Source organism: Cyclopterus lumpus, chromosome 12 (genome assembly GCF_009769545.1).
Source record: "Cyclopterus lumpus isolate fCycLum1 chromosome 12, fCycLum1.pri, whole genome shotgun sequence".
In the NCBI taxonomy this organism is placed as follows: Eukaryota; Metazoa; Chordata; class Actinopteri; order Perciformes; family Cyclopteridae; genus Cyclopterus; species Cyclopterus lumpus.
In genome coordinates this window covers 16382791-16400112 of record NC_046977.1, presented here as the reverse complement: position 1 = coordinate 16400112, position 17322 = coordinate 16382791, and positions in this window count along the sequence as shown.

Genomic DNA, 17322 nt, shown 5'->3' with positions numbered 1-17322 from the left:
AAGAGTAATGTCTGTCAGGGGGATTTTGTGAACAAAAGACAACGGGTAAAGCACATTACTCCATTTCATGGACTCTTCGTTGTTTAGAGGTTTTGTCACATGGCATATGGATATCATTGCCATTTTAAGGCATGCGTGCCGTAATCCTAACATCTAAGGGGAATGGCGGATTCCCCTTAGATGCTATTGTTGTACATTTAATGTGTTAATCGGTCACTTTCTCGCTCTCTCTCTTTCTCTCTCTCTCTTATCACACTCGCAACGCACATTGAGCTACTCTTACCAACGACATCTGTAACCATGGGGATTACACTTAAACCTGGCCGTGGACATTTTTACATGGCAGCACTGAGAGCATCAGAGCTTGCTTGTGAAATTGTACACATTGTCTGACCCAACACCTCCGGCAGAGATGCCCTCATTAGAATCCAAAAACATGCATCTGCACTCTGGCTTTGGTACCTGAAAAAAAAAAAGAAAAGAAAAGGTATCGACCAAAATATCTCAGTGCTAACAACAGCACGCTGCCGACAGAGCTAAGAGTGGTAATCCGTGTGGAACTGTTCCGCCACAGTGGATCTGGAGCCGGCAGCGTTAACCTCTGTATGAGCGCTGCGCAGTGGCAATTAGCTAGCCAGAGATTCCATTCCAGACTCGGGAGCAGAAGAGACAGGCAACAGGCCAGGATCACACACACACAAATACACACACACACACACACACACACATACACACACACACACACACATGCACACAGGAACAGGCCAGGATCACACACACAGGAACAGGCCATGATTAAACACACACATAAACACACACAGACACACGCAGGAACAGGCCATGATTAAACACACACACGGGAACAGGCCAGGGTCACACACACGGGAACAGGCCAGGATTAAACACACACGCACACACACACAAACACACACAGGAACAGGCCATGATTAAACACACACACACACACACACACACACACACACACACACAGACACACACAGAAACAGGCCAGGATCACACACACACACACACGGGAACAGGCCAGGATCTCTCACACACACACACACACACACACACACACACACACACACACACACACACACACACACACACACAAAACAAAGCACCGGAACAGGGACCACAGTAATCTAAACACGCTGTGTTCTTCCGTGGGGTATTGTAAGTTTGAATTCTGATCAATTATTCTCTGAGATACATTTTTACAGGCGGTATTTTGTATTATATTTATGATTTAATGTATTCCTTTTTTTTTTCATTTACTTTTTTTATTTCTTTATTATTGACAGAATGACTGATTGACTTATTGATCGAATGTGAACATTCCCAGAACATTTGGCGCTCAGACTCTAGAGGGAGATTTGTAATAGAGGGGCGTCTGCAGCAAGATAAATGATGAATCTGTGAAGACTGGGAGGGGGAGGGGCCTGTTTAACAGCAACATGGAAAAGAATGCCAAAGTATTCCTGAGTCAACTTACGCTAGAGCTTCATTTATGTTGAAGTGTATTCTCGCACGCTCTTATCGTAATCCCTAGTCCAAACGTGTACTACAAAACAACGTGGGGGCTAGTTTGACATTTCACTGCGGAAAGCCTCAAGAGGCACAGCAGGCAGAAGCATTTCATATAATAGTGATATCATCATACAGAGGGAGTACCGTGTTGCAATATGAATATGAAAGGAAGGCAGTTTTCTCAATATTTTTGATGCTCCCAAGATCAGGGTGATATGCAATAATGAATTTCTCAGCCCTTGAACGTTTGAAAGCCTGAAATGTGGTACACAAATAAAAAAAAAACCCTGAAAAGACAGATCGCCATCTTTCACGAGCACCCTGAACTCTTCCAAGTGAACTGTGTTTTCTTTTGTACCCATTTGTCTTACATAAGTACGGTTGCTGTAATCACGGTCGCCTCTGTAAACACCCGTCATAGCACTTGCCTTAGTGTTTGCCTTCGGGCAACAGCAACAACTTTAAAATTGCATACGCTGCACTGCAGTCTTATCAATATTTGTGACCATAAACAACTCTTTGCATTTTTTTATTTATTTTTTTGAAGATGATGTGACTGGGATACTACAGCATGTTAGGCTGACATGCACTTAGGGATACAGGCCCTTGGCATAACAAGAGCACCATAATGCAATTCAGCAACCCTGGAATATGTTCCATTATTATTAATGAATTATTATTATTATTATTATGATCTTTTATTTGGAATTATGTCAGCAAGTGGTTGAGTCAAATTGTGTTCAGATTGCATTTTGTAGCTCTGCTATGCAAACACACCTTTAAGTTAGTTTGAAAGGATTTATCCGTTGCCTCTGCTCCTCGTGCCAAAGCAGCTTTCCCGTGTTTAACATGCATCGAGGCGTTAAGTCATTTTTTGCGCAGCTTTCTTTGCTTCAGATTTAGTTACTCCTAAATTAAAGGATAGGTTTTTGGGAATCGTGTTCATGCTGCATGATTCAGCAGCACCAATTTGCTTCCAGTGCCAACAGTGTACTTTGTCTGGTGAGGCAGAAAGTACAAGTGTGAGAATTTAGCATTGTACTGAATTGTATAACATTGTTTGGCTCATTATCAACATATTGTCTGGGAAATACAAAAAGCCACCTGCACAATTCATTTTTCTTAGATCACTGTTGTTTTTTAAAAGGAAATACTTGACACAACACAAAGGGAAACAACAAGAATCGTCTCGCCAGGATAAACTGCATGAACCACATCATGCAATGAAAACATCTCAGAGAAAGTGATTTAAATCGTTATCTCTTGATTGCACAGTTGACCGAGAGGATTTTTCTCGGTGCCCATTTCTCTCCTGGAGAGTATCACCAACATACAGTAGTCTGGCACTATGGCTGGCTATTTGTCTTTGTTATCACAAGCTTGCACTGGATCAACTGCCTGTTCTCCCTGGTTTCATTTAAGCCAGTCTAAGCTGAATCAAGGCCAACAACCCAACATCTCCATCTATATTCAGTGCAGTGTCCGCCCCAGAAAACAACAAAAGTAATATCCACTTAGATTTCCCCACGTGGGACTCACATAAAGCCACTGCATGTGAGCAAAGAGGTGTACAGATAGGCAGCCTACAGCATTCTGTTGAACAAGACATGGCCGCGCCGTCGGGTGTAGCAACAGGCGTGGATACACGACACCGACGCACCACAGGAAAGGAAAAGAAATAGAAAGAAGGAGAAGAAAGACACAAGCTATTCGGCGATTCAGCACCAAGGACAGCGACCACGTTGACTAAACACAGGAAAAGCAGGCGCATGCGGACGTGAGCGGCGTGCAAATGAACAGCAACACCAAGGAGGTGCAGAAAGTAAACCTTACTCACACAGCTGAAGGCGGCGTGTGTCCGCGCCGAGCCGTGCGGCGATAACATCTTTCCGGTCATTAACGTTTATGCTCTTCAAGAAGTTCTCTCTCTCTCTCTCTCTCTCTCGATGGCCAGCTGCACTAACTGGGCCTTCCTCTGGAGTTAAACGTGGCTCAGTGGTGTCTAGTAAGAATGGGGAGAGGAATAATGTTTCTCATGTGGCAGTAAAGAAAACTTTATGGTTCGAATCCTTATCGCTGCTTTTGTACGACTTTGTCCCCCCCCCCCCCCCCCCCCCCCCCCCCCCCCGCCCACCCGCTTCAAAGGGAGATTTTAGCGTATGCATTGACTATTTAGGCATCTAAAATGTGTAATCATGTAATCATGAATATTGTCCAGTTTGGATGACAAGTCATAAACATAATGAGTATTTGTTTTATGGATCTCGTGGTCTCATTGCACTTAATTTAGGCTTATAGCGGGTTTTTTTAGATACAAACAAATGCCAAGGCAGCTGTTCAAGTAAGTTTTTTCATATTCAGGTAAATCCCAATAGAGTAGGACGTTTCGGCTTTACACGAGGTAGAGGGTTCAACAAGAGCAGGTTATTGCGGTTTAAATGTAAATTTATTTATTTACAAATCTTAAAATTATTATTTAAAGTGTGGCAGGATGTACACTCTCAGACACAAACAAACCCCATGACACAGGACACAAATGATTTATTCTTCACATTCGTATTGGTTTCTCTTGACTTTTTCTGATTTGACTATTTACAACGCATAAAGTATAAAGTATAAATATTCATCCAAATATGTCCACCTTTATTTTTATCCAACTCATTACCACACATGTTACACTTTTCTTTGGAACCACCAGATCTCATTTACATGAAATTGTACCGCTGGGTTTTGAGTAAAATTAACTAAATTATGAGTAACTTTGAATTATCACGGACTGGTATGAGTTTGGAGCGTTGCTTGTTACCTTCTAAATGAACGCTATGCCTCTGCTAGATGCGGTCTGCACATGGACGATGGGAGCAGTGATGGTGCCGTATGGTGGTGAGACGGGGTCAGGGGTCAGTAGGCACAGGACACGGGAGAAGTTTGCCTTCACAGCTATAGCTGCCAAAAGTTTTTAATGCGTGATCTTTCCATGGACCAAGTAGCTGTGTTCCTTAAACCTAAGGGTTTCTGACAGACACATCTTTCAGGCAGAAATCCCTGAAGACAAACTTCTCCCATCGAGGCAGGGACAAAAACAATTGAAAGTGTCTTCTTGGCATCAGCCCACGGACTGTTGTTCTTCTTCATGTTGTACTCTGTTAGTCGATGCATGGACTCTGCTCAGCGCTTCCACACTTTGAAACCCCAATTGAGCAGCCGAAGTGTCTGTGCTGAGATGCATCTGTAGAAATACGATTGGAGTGGCATCTCAAACCTCCAAAATGAGGTTTAGATACAAGCAGTAAAAATCCCATTTGATGATTTTTTTTTTTTGCTGTTCTGCCTTTCTAAAAATCAATCTCGATATGCCAAAAAAATACACTTGGGCTTGCAGTCTGAACAAGGGTTACAACGATTTAGACTGTTTTATTCCCGCAAGACCCTAAAATGGTGCCTGAATGTCGATCATGGGTTCACGTTCATGTGTTCATGTGTTTTATGAATCAATAACAAATATAATGATACCATATACCAGATTAAACAAGAACGCCTGGGCTTCAAGAGTAAGACAATTTGACATGCTTCAAACACAATTCAACCAGCAAAGATACACATAACCATAAGAATGAATTATGCTACACACGAAAGCCGGACACCTTCGTAAAGCTCACAATGTACGTATTCAGACGCAACCTTCCAATCTCTTCTCAGACAAAGCATCAGCAAAATATCAACCACACGGCATCCAGCCAAACAATTTTTTCAGCGGCTGTGGCAGCGACTCAGATCCTACTCGTCACCAAATGTGGAGGCGGGATGATTGTCAATGGCTAAAAGTGCTGTCAATCTCATGTGGACGGCTTTAGACAGCTCCCACAGGCTCTAGAAGGAGTGTTCTTAGACTCAAATCGGACCGCGTGAGGCGGACATAATGAGTTATGGAAGAAAAACTATTCATGCGCATGCATGTGGATGTATTGAACACCATTAGTGATATGAAAGAGAAATGAATAGTGTGTTAAATGAGAATACCACAAACACATCTAAAACGCACGATTTGGAGACGTCTGTACTAAAAACCTCTTTAGAAATGTTCTACTTCATTTTATCAAAGTCAAAATTCGTCATTTTAAAGAGATATTTTTTGTTTTTCTTTTGAATTCTTGTTGTGTCTTCCATAACAATTAAACAATAACACATATACTGCTATATACAGATCATAACTAATCTCACACGTTTTCTCTTTGTTCTAACACCGAATTGACAATTGAGGAGAAACTGGTTTTAGTATGGGTATGCAAACCTTCCCAATTTTTTTTAATGATGAAAAAAATGATGGATGGTGGTTCTTTATTTGTATTTTTCAGTTTAACTTAGTTCACCTACTATGGATTTGGTTGCTTTGAATAACCAATTATTGATGAGTGAGTGACATTTATTTGGTTCAATAACTTTGAAGGTCATTTGGATTGATGCTGGATTTTAAAAGCAGAATTGCAGAAAAATGTATTCACGAGAGAGACAATTTTATTTTTTAGGAAAGGTTTCCAAAAATGCACAACCTGGCCTGGAGATGACAACGATGAATTATGTTCGATACATTACAATTACATACATTTTGTGCAATTTTTTTTTTATCAGTGCCAAATTTCTTACAAAAAAAGAAACATCAAAGTCTATTCTGGAGGTAATTCCACACACCCCGTTCATTCTTAACTTTAGAGAGCATAAGTGACAAAATAATAAAGAGCGTTGAACCACATCACACAGTCTTCATCAGAACATGGAGTCGGTTCATCTCGTGGCCTAAGAAAGGACTTTCAAGGTAACAATTGTTCATATCTGGGGATGAGATGTAAGGGATGTTTTTTGTTGTTGGATGTGAAGTCGTTGACCTTTCTCCTGCCGTCCGCTGACTCTTGGATGATGACTTTGACCTCTCCCCGGTCGATGCTGTCACCGGTTATGGTCTGGTAATCACAGAAGGCTGATAGTGCCTGCTTGCATTGTTCATTCAGTTTTTCCCCTACAGGGCCATAAACAGCTGAATACAACCTTATGTATACCGTCATAACATTTGTGTCCCGTCCACAAGTACCTTTTCAAAATCATTGGTTTCCTGTCTGTGTCTGCAGCTGCTGTAGAACACTTTGCTTCTCATCTCTTGCTGCTCGGGGAGATAACATGACCTCATCCCGGTACTTCATTCCCCTCCACTGTCCCCCAGTTGGACCCCGTGTTGACTTAAGGCTGCCTGCTGATTGTTTTGAAGGCTTAAAATGGGCCGGATAGTGTTGGAACTGTTAGACTAGCTCATTCCAAGTGATTCCACAAAGAGCTCTGGCTTTTGAGGCTGCAAGCCCGAGGCTGTGGAATAACCCTCTTTGAATCAAATCTGCTAAACTTATTTTATTAAGTACTTCAATGGAAGTCGGCAGGACTGTGAATGTATTAACGATTGTGTCATGCATTTGTGTGATCAGAGATATTTGGTTTATTATTTTACCATTTACCATTACCATTAATGTTTTCCATGCATATTTTAATAATTCTATCCTCTTTTCAAACATCCTGGTCTCCATAATGATTCAGTCCTGAGGTTAATTGAGTCAACATTGAAATCACTTTTTCTTTGGCAAAATCCTCAAGGCAGGTTATTACTCTGGAGAGCAGCACGGGACACAAACAGCAGTCACAGGCTACAGTCTCCAGAGGCTCGGCCTCACAACACCGCTGTAACATGAAGCGCACACGTCCGAGGTAACGGCAACACACACTCCAGGCGTCTGCTTCGTCATCCGTCTCCACATTGTGAAAATCAGTCATCAATGCATTTTCAAAATGTTGCATTTGGCTCTGTGAAATCAGAACAGAACATATTCTAACAAAAATAATACATGCATGTCAGATTCCTGTGTCTTGTGAAGAAAACATATGTGTGTTGCAAAAATCCCATTGGGTGCAAAGCAGGGCATTTGTTTTGTTTGTTTTAGAGATAAGTGTGCTTGAAGCGTCATTTCAGCGTGTTAAAAACATGGCTGCAGCAAATAAAAAGTCTTAACCATGCTTGTACATGTCTGTGTCTAAAAACATGACGTGATTTACTCTATTCTCATGTGAAAATCCATCAGCATCAGTTACTGTACATCAGATTTTGGAGAGGGCTTCGTCATTGAAAGAAGAACCACGAATAGCACAAAATCATTTTCTCGATGGAAAATATGTTGATTTTCTACTTGAGCGGTTTCAGCAAGAGTTTGATTGACAGATGATTCATCCAGTCACCTGCCATGTATATATTTTTTTAATTGCCTGCCCTTTTCCAAACAGTTTCCAATCATGGCTTCTCAGATGGTGCCGTGGAACAAACCCTCTCATGGGGCAGGTTAATGATAAGGTGCCTGTCAGAAGAAGAAAAAATGGTTAAAGGGTGTTAATGTAATCAATTTCTGCAATCTGATGTGCCAACGTCGTCACGTGACGTCAACGTGAAAGGGTCAAAGTCACACCAAGGAGCAGCTCCAGAGCCAGAGATGGCAACTATGGCTTCATCTGCATCGGCCACCACAACTCCTTGGACTTTCAACTTGCTGCATGGCAGCTTATGATGGAGCAGTTTTGATAATTCATATCAAAGTACTAGTACTAGTACTAGTTTAGGTTTTAACTGACAGAAGGATGAGATAAAAGCACGAAGCTGAAGGAACGACTCGAAGCGACACAAACCAAGACAAACAGAAAGAAGATGGTTGAGACAAGGCAATAGCAAATTACATGAATAAATACACAAACCTGTAACCTGAGACCAGATTCTAGGGGAGTAAAAGCTGGATATGAAAGAGCTCGCTGAATTGAACCTACAATGACCTTGAACACATAAGCAATACAAGACCAAGAAAAACATAAAAATAAACAACTTCACAAGAGGAGCTGGAAAGATGGAGCACTACTGCAAATAACACGCTCCAAGAAACACTGAAAGATTGGAACACATTTCATGGTCTTGAGTCCAGGACGAGAAGGAATAACATGCATATTTACGGTGTGCCATAGGGTGCTATAAAAAAAAGGACGAGTATACTGGACGCCTCGGGCTTAAGGAAAAGTCAGGATTCAATAGGTTTAAAATTAACAATATTTAATGGCAAGAAGTACCAGACAAAATAATACGTTCACGATCGTGAGGGCCGGTTGAACAGACTTCCACAGACTAAATCACTTTCTCTGGTGAAGTAGGAGCTGTCTGGTCAATTCAAGCCGAAAGAAAAGTAAAAAGAGAACACTTCCCTCAGCACAAATCCCTTTTATAAGTATTCAGTCACGCCTTTAATACCTTTAAATGTTAATTTTTCAATTCAGTTTATTTGTATAGCCCAATATCACAAATTACAAATTTGCCTCAGAAGGCTTTCCAATCTGTACACATACGACATCCCTGTCCCAGGACCTCACATCGGATCAGGAAAAACTCCCCAAAAATAACCTTTGACAGGGAAAAAAGGGAAGAAACCTTCAGGAGAGCAACAGAGGAGGATCCCTCTCCCCGGATGGACAGAAGCAATAGATGTAGTGTACAGAATGAACAGCATTTACAAAGTTACATAAACACATTACATGAATATGACAATGTATGAATGGAACTCCAATCCATGAAACAGAATGAGGTAGAGAGGAGGGGGCGGGGCATCAGCAGGGCCACCGCGGGAGGCCGGCTCACCAGGCATCAGACACCTCCAGGTCCAATGGACCCTATGAGACGTGAAGTCACAACGACTCCGGGGAGGAAGCAGAGTTAATAAGGTGCAATGGAGAGATGTAAATGTATCCATAAGGAGAGAGAGAAGAGGAGATAGGTGCTCAGTGTATCCTAAAACATCCCCCAGCAGCCTATAAGCCTATAGCAGCATATCAAGGGGCTCGACCAGGGCAAACCTGATTCAGCCCTAACTATAAGCACTATCAAACAGGAAAGTCTTAAGTCTATTCTTGAATGAGGTGACTGTGTCTGCCTCCCGGACTGAAAGTGGAAGCTGGTTCCATAAAAGAGGAGCTTGATAACTGAAGGCTCTTGCTCCCATCCTACTTTTTAGGACTCTAGGAACCACAAGTAGCCCCGCATTTAGTGAGCGCAGCTCTCTAGTGGGGCAATATGGTACTACAAGCTCCTTAAGATATGATGGTGCATCACCAATCAAGGCTTTGTAGGTGAGGAGAAGAATTTTAAATGTGATTCTTGATTTTACAGGGAGCCAGTGCAGCGCAGCTAATACAGGAGTAATGTGATCTCTTTTCTTAGTTTTTGTGAGTACACGAGCTGCAGCATTCTGGATCAACTGGAGGGATTTAAGAGACTTATTAGGGCAGCCTGATAATAAGGAGTTGCAGTAATCTAGTCTGGAAGTAACAAACGCGTGAACCAGCTTTTCTGCATCTTTTTGAGACAAGATGTGCCTGATTTTTGAAATGTTACGTAGATGAAAAAATGCAATCCTTGAGATTTGCTTAACGTGGGAGTTAAAGGACAAGTCTCGGTCAAAGATAACTCCTAGATTCTTTACAGTGGTGTTGGATGCCAGGGAAATGCCATCTACAGAAACCACATCACCAGATAATTGATCTCTGAGGTGTTCAGGGCCCAGTAAAATAACTTCAGTTTTGTCTGAGTTTAACATCAGGAAGTTGCAGGTCATCCATGTTTTTATGTCTTTAAGACATTCTTGAATTTTAGCGAGCTGGTTGGTCTCCTCTGGTTTGATCGATAGATATAATTGAGTATCGTCTGCATAGCAATGAAAGTTTATGCAGTGTTTCCTGATAATATTGCCCAAAGGAAGCATATATAAGGTAAATAAAATTGGTCCAAGCACAGAACCTTGTGGAACTCCGTGATTAACGTTGGTGGTCATTGAGGCTTCATCGTTTACAAATACAAATTGAGATCGATCTGATAAATAGGATTTAAACCAACTTAGTGCGGTACCTGAAATGCCAATCGACTGATCCAGTCTCTGTAATAGGATGTCATGATCAATGGTGTCGAACGCAGCACTAAGGTCTAATAATACCAGTACGGAGATGAGTCCTTTATCTGATGCAATTAGGAGGTCATTTGTAATTTTCACCAGTGCTGTCTCTGTGCTGTGGTGTTTTCTAAATCCTGACTGAAACTCCTCAAATAAACTATTCTGATGTAGGAAGTCGCACAACTGATTTGCGACTACTTTCTCAAGGATCTTAGAGAGGAAGGGAAGGTTAGATATTGGTCTGTAGTTAGCCAACACCTCTGGATTAAGAGTGGGCTTTTTCAGGAGAGGTTTAATTACAGCTACTTTGAAGGAATGTGGTACATGGCCTGTTAGCAAAGACGCATTAACAATATCCAGCAGAGAGGTGCCAATTAAAGGCAACACGTCTTTAAGCAGCCTCGTTGGGATGGGGTCTAAGAGACAGGTAGACGGTTTAGAAGTAGAAACCATTGAGGACAATTGGTCTAGGTTAATGGGAGAAAAGCTATCCAAATATACACCAGGGCATACAACCGTTTCCAAGGCCACTCCTCTTGATGACAGATCGGCAGTAGTTAAGGGCAAGAGAGCATCAATCTTGCCTCTAATAGTTAAAATCTTTTCATTGAAGAAGTTCATGAAGTCATTACTACTGAGGTCTATAGGAATACACGGCTCCACAGAGCTGTGACTCTCTGTCAGCCTGGCTACAGTGCTAAAGAGAACCCTGGGGTTGTTCTTATTTTTCTCTATTACTGATGAGTAATAGGCTGCTCTGGCATTACGGAGAGCCTTTTTATATGTTTTAAGACTATCTCGCCAAACTAAGCGTGATTCTTCCAGATTGGTGGAACGCCATATACTTTCGAGCTTTCGTGAAGTTTGCTTTAGGTCGCGGGTTTGAGGGTTATACCAGGGAGCAAACCTCCTTTGCCTCACTGTCTTTTTCTTCAGTGGGGCTATCAAGTCTAGTGTCATTCTCAGTGAGCCTGTAGCACTATCGACAATATGATCAATCTGGGACGGACAAAAGTTAGCACAGGAGTCCTCCGTCACATTGAGACGTGGTATTGAATCAAATGCAGAAGGAATCGCTCCTATAAATTTAGCTACAGCACTGTCAGTTAGACATCTGGTGTAGAAACTTTTGACTAACGGTGTACACTCCGGGAGTATAAACTCAAAAGTTATGAGGTAATGGTCTGACAGAAGAGGGTTCTGTGGGATGCGCAATGTCAATGCCATATGTAAGAACAAGGTCGAGGGTGTGGCCAAAGCAGTGAGTGGGTTTCTGTACTCTCTGACAGAAGCCAATCGAGTCCAACAATGAGATAAATGCAGTACTAAGGCAATCATTGTCAATATCCACATGAATATTAAAATCTCCTACAATAATAACCTTATCAGTTTTAAGGACTAAACTTGATAAACACTCAGAAAATTCAGATATAAATTCTGAATATGGACCTGGGGGCCGGTACAGTATAACAAATAGAATTGGCTGTAATGTTTTACAGGTTGGATGTGAAAGACTAAGAACAAGGCTTTCAAATGAGTTGTAATTTAGTTTAGGTTTAGGATTCATTAATAGGCTTGAGTCAAAGATGGCTGCTACTCCACCTCCTCGGCCGGTGCCTCGAGGAATGTGAGTATTAATATGACTTGGAGGAGTTGATTCATTTAGGTTGACATATTCTTCATGCCTCAGCCAGGTTTCAGTAAGACACAATAAATCAATGTGATTGTCTGATATTAAATCATGTACTAATACAGCTTTAGATGACAGAGATCTAATATTTAGGAGTCCACATTTAATTCTCTTCTTTTGTTGCACTGTTGCAGTAGTGATGTTAACCTTTATGAGGTTATTTTGTATGACTCCTCTTCTGGTTACTTTTGATTTAATTAATTTAAGTGGCCGTGGGACAGACACAGTCTCTATAGAGTTAAGGTTAAGGGTGGGTAACTGCTCGAATGGAAGTGCAGAGAAGGGTGGAAGACTACAACTCTGCTTCTGCTTCCTGATCTGAACTCTGGGTCATGGATTAAGTCCGCTAATCAACTTCGCCATGTTCGCAGAAATGAGACGCGCTCCATCCCAAGTGGGATGAATGCCGTCTCGACTCATCAGATCAGGCTTTCCCCAGAAAGTCTGCCAGTTATCTATGTAGCCCACATTGTTTGCTGGGCACCACCTGGACAACCAGCGGTTGAATGACGACATGCGGCTATACATGTCATCATTGATCAGATTGGGGAGAGGGCCAGAGAAAACTACGGTGTCCGACATTGTCTTGGCATAAGTACACACCGATTCCACATTCATTTTAGTGACCTCCGACCGCCGCAGTCGGGAGTCATTACCGCCGGCGTGTATAATAATCTTACTGTAACTACGCTCATCTTTAGCCAGCAGTTTTAAACAAGATTCAATGTCGCCCGCTCTGGCCCCCGGGACGCATATGACTTTGGTCCCTGGCTTCCCTATCTTCACGTTTCTGACTATGGAGCTACCTATAACCAGAGTGGGTTTCTCAGCGGGTGCGTCGCTGAGTGGGGAAAACTGGTTCGAAACGTGAAGAGGTTGGCGGTGCTCAGTGGGCTTCTGTTTAGACTTAAAACCCCTTCGAACAGTCACCCAGCCATCCGGCTGCTCGGGGGCTGCCGGGGGACAGCTAACAGAGGCTAAAGCTAAAGGCCCCGCGCCGGCTATGGGGGGTGGCGAGCTAACTAGCGTAACTGTCGGAAGAGAGAGAGCGATGCGTTCAGGAACCTCCATGTTAGTAATTCGTCGGGTCAAATACACATCACCTTTGGTTGGCTTGAGGCCATAATAAAGGTTTCTTCCCTTTTTTCCCTGTCAAAGGTTATTTTTGGGGAGTTTTTCCTGATTCGATGTGAGGTCCTGGGACAGGGATGTCGTATGTGTACAGATTGTAAAGCCCTCTGAGGCAAATTTGTAATTTGTGATATTGGGCTATACAAAATAAACTGAATTGAATTGAATTGAATAAAGATCACAGGGTCAAACGACACACTTCCGGTCAAGACGAGAAGTTCCTCTTCAGAATAAAAACTCTTATCCTGCCTTCAGAATAAAACGTCACGGTTTCCCACCCCGCTAAACAATAAATTATCATTCATTGTCATGCATCATACAATTATAATGCATACATTTATCAAGAGTTACAATAATAGACTAATGATCATCTCATGCTTTACAATATATTTTTGCAGAATATTGTCTATTAATATTCCTTATTAATTATCATAACTTCCATTATGTATTAATATAAAACATAAGACTACCTTTATGTGCATGTGCAAATCAAAATAACCTATTACAACTCTACAGTGCTGAAGGCAGCTCAGTACTTCAGTTTGTGGAGAAGCTGCTGAATGTGAATGTGTTTTTTTCCTCCTTGAAACAAGAGATATACCGATTGCGTAACCAGAGAGAGCCCCGAAAGCGCAAAAAAAACCAAGCTTCAAGTCACCTTCGATTTCCATCCTCAACCGTTTCCCAAATTTTAAGTACAGCCGATGGTTTTAAATAAAAAGGCAAAAGAAGGTCCAACCCAGAGAACGAATGCTGTCTTTTGACAACGACTCGTGCTACAGCTGTAGTACATCAACACGAGGCACACACACACACACGTTAAAGAAAAAGCATCCGAAAAGAGGAAGGAATCGGCTTTCAGACGCCGTTCACCAAGATGCTGATTCTCTGAGAGAGCTGTTTGCTCTAAGCCTTGTTCAAAAAATATCACCAAACATTACAGACTACATGTTATTGTAATTCATATTTATTTAATCCACAATGCTATATGAATCCGACTGATATTAGTGAAATATTAGAGCGACAATGAGCCCATAGAGGGTTAATCACCATACTTAGGTGTCCGGCCTTTCTTAGTGCTCGGCTTTCCCAGGAATTCAGGATCTATGGCGGAGGGATAGAGTGCCATTTTTTTTTCTTCTTTAAAACATTATTTTATGGCTTTTGGCAGACAAAACACTTTCGTTTGTTGATTCCGGTTCGCTGTCCAGAAATGTTCAGGTTGTTCAGTTAAATTGAGGGGAAGCAATGAATTGAATCACATAGTTTAATGATGTATTGTCAAGGGCTTAGGATGATTTTAATGGTTTTGGGTAACGGGCCAAAATAATGACAACATTGGGAAAAAAGAGAAGATGCATATTACTTTAAAAGTTTAACCCGTTTAACGTGACAAGAGCACGAGAAGCTGAACATATTTATATTTATTCAACACTGAATGTAAGAATACAATACAGGGGTAGCAATATTGATATCAAACTCTGTTAAATTGTTTAAGTTTAACCTTCCTCTTGTGTTGGGGTCGGCACCGACCCGTTTTAGGTTTTAAATGCATAAAAGAACCACATAAATTGGTTTATTTGCATCAAGGCTTTATGACTTTGTCAGGAACCTCTATTTCAACAAAATAAAACAAAAACATTTTGTTTCACTAAATTATAAAATGCTCTGGTTGAAATGATGACCTTTGTGTTGTTAGGGTCGGTTTCGACCCGGTTATAAAAATAAGATTATAAAGCAATAATTAGAGCCAAAACTGAAATCATAAGTGCACTGTCAGCCAACACAGTGACAGCCAGCTCCTCTCCCAATCATGTGAGCTTTAGGGGATTCTCATGTTGCATTGTTATCCAGTATACCTGCACAAAAACAAAACAAAGACGGCACAATTTCTTTACCAGCTATGACCTTGGACAAGAACTTCTCAGGAGGAAACTTACCATGGTGGGCACAGTGAAGAAAAATAAACCTGAGCTGCCTGTTGAAATCTTGCAGGTGAAGGACAGGGCTCCACTTTCTGCAAAGTTTGCTTTTACAGACACCACCACTGTTGTCTCATATTGTCCAAAAAAAAACCGGAATGTGATACTTATGTCTACTCTTCACAAAGATGCAGCTGTGTCATCAAGAAGTGACAAAAAGCCCACAATCATCCTCGACTATAACAAAAAAAAAGGAGGAGTGGACACCCTGGACAAGCTGACTGCCACCTACACTTGCCAGCGAATGACCAGGAGATGGCCAATGGTTGTGTTTTACAACATCCTCGATGTGTCTGCATGTAATGCATTTGTGTTGTGGACCCACATCCACCAAGGGTGGAACTCAACCAAAAATAGCAAGCGGAGAATGTTTCTTGAGGAGCTTGGAAATTCCCTTGTCAATCCACACATTGAGCGAAGGGAACGGGTGCCCCGAGGCCCAGATGCTGCAGCCTTGGTCAGACAACTACAGAGCTCACCTAGCACTCCGTCCACACCATCAGCAACACAAAGAGCATCCTCCTCAGCCAGCCCCCCCTCAACACCAACCAGAACAGCCACAGCCACAACCCCACTCAGGCCACCTGATTCTAAGAGAAAGAGGTGCCAGGTCTGCCCAAGCAGTAAGGACAGAAAGACAAACGTGTTGTGCTTCAACTGCAAGAAATATCTCTGCAAAGAACACACTAAAAGTGTCACTTTTTGCCACACATGCATCTAAACACACACACATACACATCCAAGTTCTTTGGAACTAGTAATTGATTTATATTGGTTTGATTTGCTTGATTGGTTGTTGTTTGTTTGACCTTGCAAATCTATATTTTGTGTTGTGACTTGTTCTGCTCTTTATTTTGTGTTTGTATTAAAGTTCTATTGCTGAAAAAAATACTTTTTAGCCTTTTTCTTGAAGTAAATATACATGGGTCGAAATTGACCCTAACACCATAGATGTTACTATAGTTAATAATATTAAAATTAAAAAATAAATAAAACAAATTTATTTAAGAGATGTGTTCTAATACCCCTCAATAATAGTCAGGTAACACAACAACCCTTTATGTATTTATATGATTCTCTTGAGGTTCATTTTACCATTTTTTAAATTGAAATCGAGGGGTATACTGACAAAGAAAAGGCCCAGAGGCCCACACCAAAAATATGAAAACCAATATTTTCATGGATAAGGAAGCCTAACAAGGTAACCAAGAGATGAGAAACAAATTGGATGATAGATAATTGTTTTTAGTGTATTTTACAGCTGATTTAAGACACGGGTCAAAACCGACCCGTTAACATAAGAGATGGTAACAGAAAGCTAACACAGGAGGAAGGAAATAAATGACAAAGAAGAGATAAATATCATTGTAAAGGGAAAGGTTGAATATAATATCCTGACAATGGTGTATTCATGCACCCCCGACCGCCCTGATAGTGATAACGATTTGAAGCAGAGGGAATTAGTTTTTGTCGAGGGGAACTGAATTTAGTAATAATTAATATGGTTTGGTCTTTTTGATGTCTCGAGGAATTTTAATCCTCCAGAATGATACAATACACACTATTTAATACCAGAGTTTATTCCGGTATTCAACATTTTTAATGCAGAAAGTCGATTACTACGGGGTAACAGATTGCAGAATTGGCAGAGCTGATGTGTCAGAACATAATGCAAAATACCTAAAAATTCAAGTGGACAGTGGATGAAAAGATTTAATGTCGAGATAATGAGCAAAATAAAACCCAATGTTAATGACATCAAATTAGAAATCTAGAGTAAAAGGACAATGGCGAGCTATACAGTATCTACGGGACTGTAATGCAAGGTAGGTTAACAGCTGAGACGACACAAATTATGAAGACCAAGATATATAATATAATAATATATTGATCTTAGATCTGAAGGACTTGATGATAAGGTGGAGAAAAAACATATTATGAGTAATTTAATGCATTTAGGGCCTAAATGCATTAC